Here is a 7,852-nt window from a genome sequence, read left to right on the forward strand (position 1 = left end):
ATGCTTAGCTTTTTTTTTTTTTTTTTAAACCTCTGTTCAACTTCTCAGAGATACATTGACATATTGTACAAAAATTGTATTAAAGGTAAAATGTGCTAAAATACACAAAGGATATACATTTTAAAAAGAAATGCTTACACACTGTTGGTGGGATTGTAAACTAGTACAACCACGATGGAAATCACTATGGAGCTTCCTTACAAGAGTACAAATGGAACCACCATAACACAAAAGATTATGAGTCATCATACTATAAAGATACAGGCATACCCCATGTTTATAACAGCACAATTTACAATAGCCAAATCATGGAAACAGCCTACGCTGTCAACAGAATAGATTTAAAAAAAAAAAAACTGTGATATATGAACAATGGAGTTTCAGTTCATCATAAAGAAGAACAAAATTATGTCATCAGGAAAATAGAAACTTAAGAGCATTAAATTGGACAAAATAGGCCAGACTCATATATTTTTTCTCACGTGTAGAAGCTAAAGAGAGAAGAAGGAAAAAAGGAGGATCTAATTAAAACAGAAGGGAGACCAGTAAGGTAGAGGAGAAGGACCAGGGGGAGAGAGGAGTAGAGAAAAAGGATAGTAATGGGGGAATGAAATGGATCAAATTATGTTATGCACACATACAGATGTGTAACAATGAAGTCCACTATTATGCGTAATTATAATGCACCCCCAAAAATGTTTTAAACCTGGGAGTCTAGTATCATAAATATGAGAGGACAACTGGAAGCCTATACTACACAAGGACACTCAAAACACATGCTCCACTTCAGGATGTCTCCGTCTAGAAACAGAATTGTTTGTATATACAACCACCTCTAGTTCAACTTGACTACAATAACTTTTTTTTTTCTACAGGGAAAGGTATGATTACAATAACAATAAAATTATAAGGACCATAAACTAAATATTAACTAACCAAATGAGGTAAGGACACATATTTTGTTTATGTTCGTGCAATTGTGACTTTCTATAATTTCCCAAATTCTGAAAGTTTATTCCACAATAAACTTCAGTTTAATTTTTGGAAACATTTATATCTTTGGAAATGAATATAGGAAACTCAATTACCAGTATTTGAAATAGTTGAAATAATAATTATGAGTCAGTTGGTGGTTCTATTTCTGACATCAAATAGTGGGTGTCAAATTAAGTGCTGCTTTATTTTTAGCTATGTGATGTGTCACTCATACACATCCCCTGGCAGATTGCATTGGCTGAAAATATGAAAAAGATTTGCAGAGTCAATAAAGTTGCCAAGTCTTCATCAAAGATTATCCTAAACTGGTAATTTGTTTTTTTGGTACAAATTAACATACTATCTTGCAGTGCCAAGTCATAATGACTGGCTAGGCATGGTGGCACAAGCCACTTGGGAGGCTGAGGCAGGAGAATTGCAAGTTCAAGGCCAGTCTCAGCAAATTAGGCCCTAAGCAACTGAATGATATCATCTCAAAATAAAAATAAATAAATAAATAAAATAAAAATCTGGGATTATAAATCAGTGGTTAAATACCCCTGGGTTCAAGGCTGGGGTTGTAGCTCAGTGGTAGAATACTTGCCTCGCATGTGTGAGGCCCTGGGTTCAATCCTCAACACCACATACAAATAAATAAAGATACTTTGTTCATCTACAACTAAAAATAATATTAAGGAAAAAAAAAGGACCCTGGGTTCAATCTCTGGTACCATTAAAAAAAAAAAAAATCACGATGACCAAACAGTTGGAGCCAAGGCAATGTTTATTTTCCAGTTTCCACATTCTTAAAGCTTTTTGCCAGAGAGAGTTTTACAGTACTATTCTAATGGAATGTTTGTTGGCCCAATCCCAAGCCTTGTCACATATTATAGAGTCAACCTGAGGAAAAAAAGTTCTGTCTTGAATTCACTGAGTAAGAAGTAGGTAGCCTAAGTGCAGATTACCTAAATTGCTTTGACTTTCTTTAGGAAACTTACAAAGGGCAGAGTCAAAAGATTTTAAGTTGACCTTATTTTATAAACAAAAAGCTCAGTGTCTTCCAATTCTGATCCCAGTTCCTATCATCACTCACTTTTGGACTTGCATAGGTAAATTGAATTTAAGAGGTAGAAAAGAAAATGGGGTGATCTCAAAAACCTGACTTCTGGATATGACAGAGGAGGTGACTATCTCCAAGGAATGCATCAATTGGTATGTAACAGGTTTTTATTTTTTCTAAGTGCTGGGGCTTGAACTGTGCTAGGCAAGCCCTCTATCACTGACCTACGTTCCCAGCCTTTGCAATAGCTTTTCCTGAAGTTTGGGGGCCTGAGACAAAGAGCTGGAGTGAGAAGAGCTGTGTCCCTTCCCCCATCCCACACATTTGAATAGCAGTCCCATCAGTAATATCAGTTTCCAACAGGGAGAAAGATGGAATCCTTCCATATTTTGCAGATATGTGTGTGTAACATGCATAAGTCCAGTTCTGTGCAGGAAAAATGTGTATAAGGTGCCCAGCACTGCAACTGACACACAATAGTAGATTCTCTGTGAGAGTTAAAGTAATGGGGTACCACTAAGCCCATTCCTCCCGGCCTGCAAATCCAACTGAGGACATGTGTGCAGATTAGGAAAATGCATGTGTATCCAGTCTCTGTCACCTTCTTGCAATACTTCTTGGCAAGTTCTTTTCCCCTAGTCACCTTCCTCCTCTCTTCCCACCTCATACCCAAATGCCTACTTCATCTTCAAGGCCCCGGACAGATGCCAGCTTTTCTCTGTATCTATACCTTATTATGTTTCCACATAGATGTCCATTATCTCCTACAGGTACTCACAGCACTTTGCTTCTTCTGCATGTAATATAGTTCTTTTTTTAAAATTTTTTTTTGTTTTAAATAGTTACACATGAAATAGTTCTTATTGTGCTATAATTTATTTATATGCCACGAACTCCAATAACTGTGAACTTCTCCAGGGTAAGATGATTTCTTCTTTATCTTTATATTAAAACATTGTTTGATTGAATAAACTATACATTCACCCAATGGGATATTATTCAAAAATAAAAAGTAATGTACTATCAAGTCATTGAAAAAAAATATGGAGGAACTTTGTTCATTTGTTTGTTTATTTAATAGTATCAGTGATTGAACCCAGGGGTGCTTAACCACTGAGCCATATCACCAGAATTTTTTATATTTTATTTAGATACATGGTCTCACTAAGTGGTTTAGGGCCTCACTAAATTTCTGAGACTGGTCTTAAACTCAGGATCATCCTGCCTCAGCCTCCTGAGTTGCTGGGATTTCAGGCATGTACCACCACACCCCGCCCTGGAGGAACTTTAAATGCATGTTACTATGAAATGGCTACACGCTGTCTGATTCCAGTTACATGACATTCTGGAAAGGGCAAACCTATACAGACAAGAAAGATTTCAGAGGTTGCCAGGGATACATTTGGGGGGCAGACTAGAAAGATGAAGCGCAGGTGATATTTAAGCAAGTGAAACTATTCTATACAACATGTGTATGTTACAGCCTGCAGAATTGTAAAACACAGAGTGATATTTAATATATGCAAAGTAAAAGAGAATAATTTAGGAGGTAGGAGAGTTCCAGGAAGGAAAGCAGAGCATGACAGTAAAATCTAACTATATTAAAAATGCATTAAATAACCTCACTTAAGGAGGTGGTGGGAGGATGCTTGACCTTAAGTAACTTTGGAAATGAGTGGAATCTGTAAGACCTTGTAATAATAAAGGTAAAAGCAATTGCCCATAAGAAATCACTTTATTTGAGAAGACTGTTTCACTTGGAAACTTGGGTTAACAATTATGAAACTGCTATACATGGATACTGGAATAATTGAGTCAATGGATAGCAGATGGCGTGAGCCAGGTTTCTCATCGTTGGAGTGAGATTGTACAGATAAGCAAGGGAGAAAGCTGGAATGATCTATGAGGTAATCAATTAAAGTTGAAGACATCAGTAAGAACTCATGTTCAGCTTAATATGGACACAGATAGTTATATATCAAATATTTGTAGATAGTGTATGTGCACTGGTTCTTCGATCTGTTAGCTAAGAAGCGCTAATAGACCTAGTACATTCCATAAAACAGACTAGGCATCTTGCACCCAGATCTTGGTTTCTAAAATGGGTTTCCAATAAAAGGAATTAAGGGCTTTTTAGAGAAATGGCTGATTCTAGGTTGGGGCAGGAAATAAATATACAAGATGAATATAGAGCATGTTGTAGTGCCAGAAAATAAAGGAGTATGTGTGTATGTATATGTGTATTATATGTTTCACGTGTGTGTGTGTGTGTGTGTGTGAGAGAGAGAGAGAGATAGAGAGAGAGAGAGAGAGAGAGAGAGAGAGAGAGAGAGAGAGAGAGAGAGAGAGACATTTCAGAAATATTGGTTATGGCAAAGGAACTGAGGAGCTGACCAAAAGAGTTCCCAATGACCAAAGTTTGAATAATTTGGGCAAACTAAAATAAATAAATAAAAGTAGTGTTGAATTATAATTCAAAATATAAGATAAATACCTATGAGTCAATGCTGATATAAACAAATGATTAAATAAAGTAATGGTTGGAGGAGAGAATACAAATTGTCCATTTAGAATGATTCAAAATAATTTATGTAGAGACTTTGGTCTTAAGGTAGAGGAGCATAAATCCCCATGTAAGTATGGGCTATGCAAAGTGACTTTACTCTAAAGTAAATGGAAAAGGAGGAAAAAGAGGAACTTTACAGTGAGGAACCATGACAAAAACTACCTCAGCCAGGTTATCAAGGTCAACATCAACAGTCATAAATCATGATGATAGTAAATACCCAGATAGAATTTGTGAAAATGGTACTTTGTCTCTGTGATCTTCCTCCCCAAATCCCACAACCCAAGTCTAATATGAGAAAAAATATCAAATTCTATTTGAGGGATATTTACAAAATACCTGACTGGTACTCCTCCATAAATCAAAACCAAGAAAAGGCTGAGAACTGTCACAGATGAGAGGAACCTGAGGAGACACCACTGCTTAATGTTATATGATATCTTAGATGGTATCTTAAAACAGTAGGAGACATTAGGCAAAAGCTAATAAAATCTGAATATTGATACAATATTTTCTGTGGACTTCTGTTAATAATAGTGTGCCCATATTAGTTTGCAATTTGTACCAAATGTACCAGGTACTAATGTAAGATGATAAGGGGAGGAGAAAACAGGTTCAGAGTATCTGGGAACTCATTACTGTCTTCTCAATTTTCCCATCAATCCAAAGACTATTCCCCCAAAAAGTTCATTCTTAAAAATTTTTCTGACACATAATTATTCACTATTAAATGACCAAAGGAACCTAGAGAATTTAGTTTTCCCAAGTTAGAAAAAATTATCGTCAGCATAACCTAAGTATGATATTTATCAATTTGTTCTAATTTATTTAGCAAACATATTATGCTTACTCTGTGATAGGTAATATTACAGTGCCCTACACATCATCATGTTACAAGGAGGGTACTATTACTATTCTCTTTTTATAGACAAAGAATTGAGACATGGAATGATTAAGCTCTTTCTCTAGTAAAAGCAAACCCGGTATTTGGATTGAAGCAGTCCATCTCCAGAGATTATGTGATTAACCAGAGAAATCTTTATGCAAAAGTGGTTCTTCAGTTAATCTTCCCACTAGTTTTGATATCCACTAGTTTTGATATCCACTAGTTTTGGTGGAGATTGTCGGTATTATTACTAGCCACTAGAGGGCGTTAACACTCTTACAAAGTTTTCAAATGACTGAATTTTAAAAGGAGAAAAAAGGCAGTATCTAGATTTTTTTTTTCCTTTTTGAATTAACTTTTGTGCATGGCGAGAGAAAGGGGTTCAGCTTCATTTTGTTGCATATGGATTTCCAGTTTTCCCAGCACCATTTGTTGAAGATGCTATCCTTCCTCCATTGCATGCTTTTAGCCCATTTATCAAATATAAGAAAGTTGTAATTTTGTGGATTGGTCTCTGTGTCCTCTATTCTGTACCATTGGTCCACCCGCCTGTTTTGGTACCAGTACCATGCTGTTTTTGTTACTATTGTTCTGTACTACAGTTTGAAATCTGGTATCGCTATACCTCCAGATTCACACTCCCTGCTTAGAATTGCTTTTGCTATTCTGGGTCTTTTGTTTCCCAGTACTGGGAATTCAACCCAGAGCCTCAGGCAAGGTAGGCAAGCACTCTGCCTGTAGGCAAGCACAGCTCAGCCTTTGAGGACAGTTTCTCATCTGCATTGTTTTAAACTTGTTTCCATTTGCTAACCCATAAACAAACTGGAAAGCACACAAAATTAGTTCAGAGATATTTAAATTCCACAAACTGGAAACAAACTAACCCATAAAAAAACTGGAAAGCACACAAAATTAGTTCAGAAATGTTTAAATTCCACACAATTTCTCACTTGTCCTTTTTTTCTTTATTATACATGGCATACAACATATTTTCTATATTGTATAGTTCTATATTGTATAATATACTGTTTTATTTTTGAGTAGTTTCATTTGTTTGTTGTGTGTCCACAATCAAGAAAAAAGCTTCTTGTCATCAGGGAACACAAGATTTTATTGCACTTATTATTTTTATTTTTTAATATTTATTTTTTAGTTATAGGTGGACACAATATCTTTGTTTTATTTTTATGTGGTGCTGAAGATCGAACCCAGTGCCTCATGCATACTAGATGAGTGCTCTACCTCTGAGCCACAACCCAGCCTGCACTTATTATTTTTAAAAGTTGCACAGCACCTGGCAAGTTTTAAGTGCTTTATGAACTCTTGCTAATGGGTTTGAATGCATAAATACTTTCATTTACATGATAAATATGTTCTTGAAGTTGGTATAAGCCAACTTAAAAATTTGCTAGATATTTAAGGAAATCCAATAGAGAATCCTTTTTAATTGAGTCAAGAAGCACTCTGTAATTTAGCCTGGTGTAAATGTCTGGTTTTAATATGTGGTTTGGCTTAAAGTACAAAGCACCTGGTTGAATAAAAATCAATTTTGATTCTTGTGCAAGGTTTAATAAAGCCTTATTTGTATTATGCCTTTTCTCCTTTTTGTAGTTGATGGCAACCTACAGCGGGACAAGAGAGACTGAGTGGTCAAGTGGTCAAGATGCTGCTGGAGGAAGTAAGGACTTAAGATTCCAGGCCTGCCTTCCATCACTTATTAGGCAGGGAAAGCACTTGAACTTTCTGGGACTTGATGTCCTCATCTAAAAAATAAAAATAAAAAATAAAGTCGAATGAGATGAACTTTTTCAAAACTGACATTTAGATTCCCAGGTAAGGGACCAGGTAGCCAGTAAAGAGCCTTATCAGATTCCCTATTCAGACTACGATACTTAAAAAACTAACTACTCCCACCTGTATTACTCTTCTCCTTCTTCTTTTTCTGTGATGGGTTTGGCTATGTTGCCCAGGCTGGTCTCAAACTCATGATCCTCCTGTCTCAGCCTCCCAAGTAGCTGATATTATTACCTATATTTGTTATCTTAGTTGCCATTGACATTGGGATAGTTTGTAATGATATAATCACCATCCATGGAGTATTTAATATGCCCTTTAGTCTATCTTGTCATCCTGAACACTATATAAATATCATGATACCAGTCTTTTGTTCCAGTTTCAAGAAACAATTATGTTAAGAGACTAGAAGATCTGACAGTTATGGAAACTAACCTTTTATTTCTCTCCAAAGCTAATTCAAAGAAAACTCTTAAATGTTATTTTTTTCTGACAAATAATTATAAACATTCAAAACAGCATAAAATTATTTAGATATTTCCTTTTCTACCAAAGGACGCCATAGTTCATT

This window comes from Ictidomys tridecemlineatus, chromosome 11 (assembly GCF_052094955.1).
Source record: "Ictidomys tridecemlineatus isolate mIctTri1 chromosome 11, mIctTri1.hap1, whole genome shotgun sequence".
In the NCBI taxonomy this organism is placed as follows: Eukaryota; Metazoa; Chordata; class Mammalia; order Rodentia; family Sciuridae; genus Ictidomys; species Ictidomys tridecemlineatus.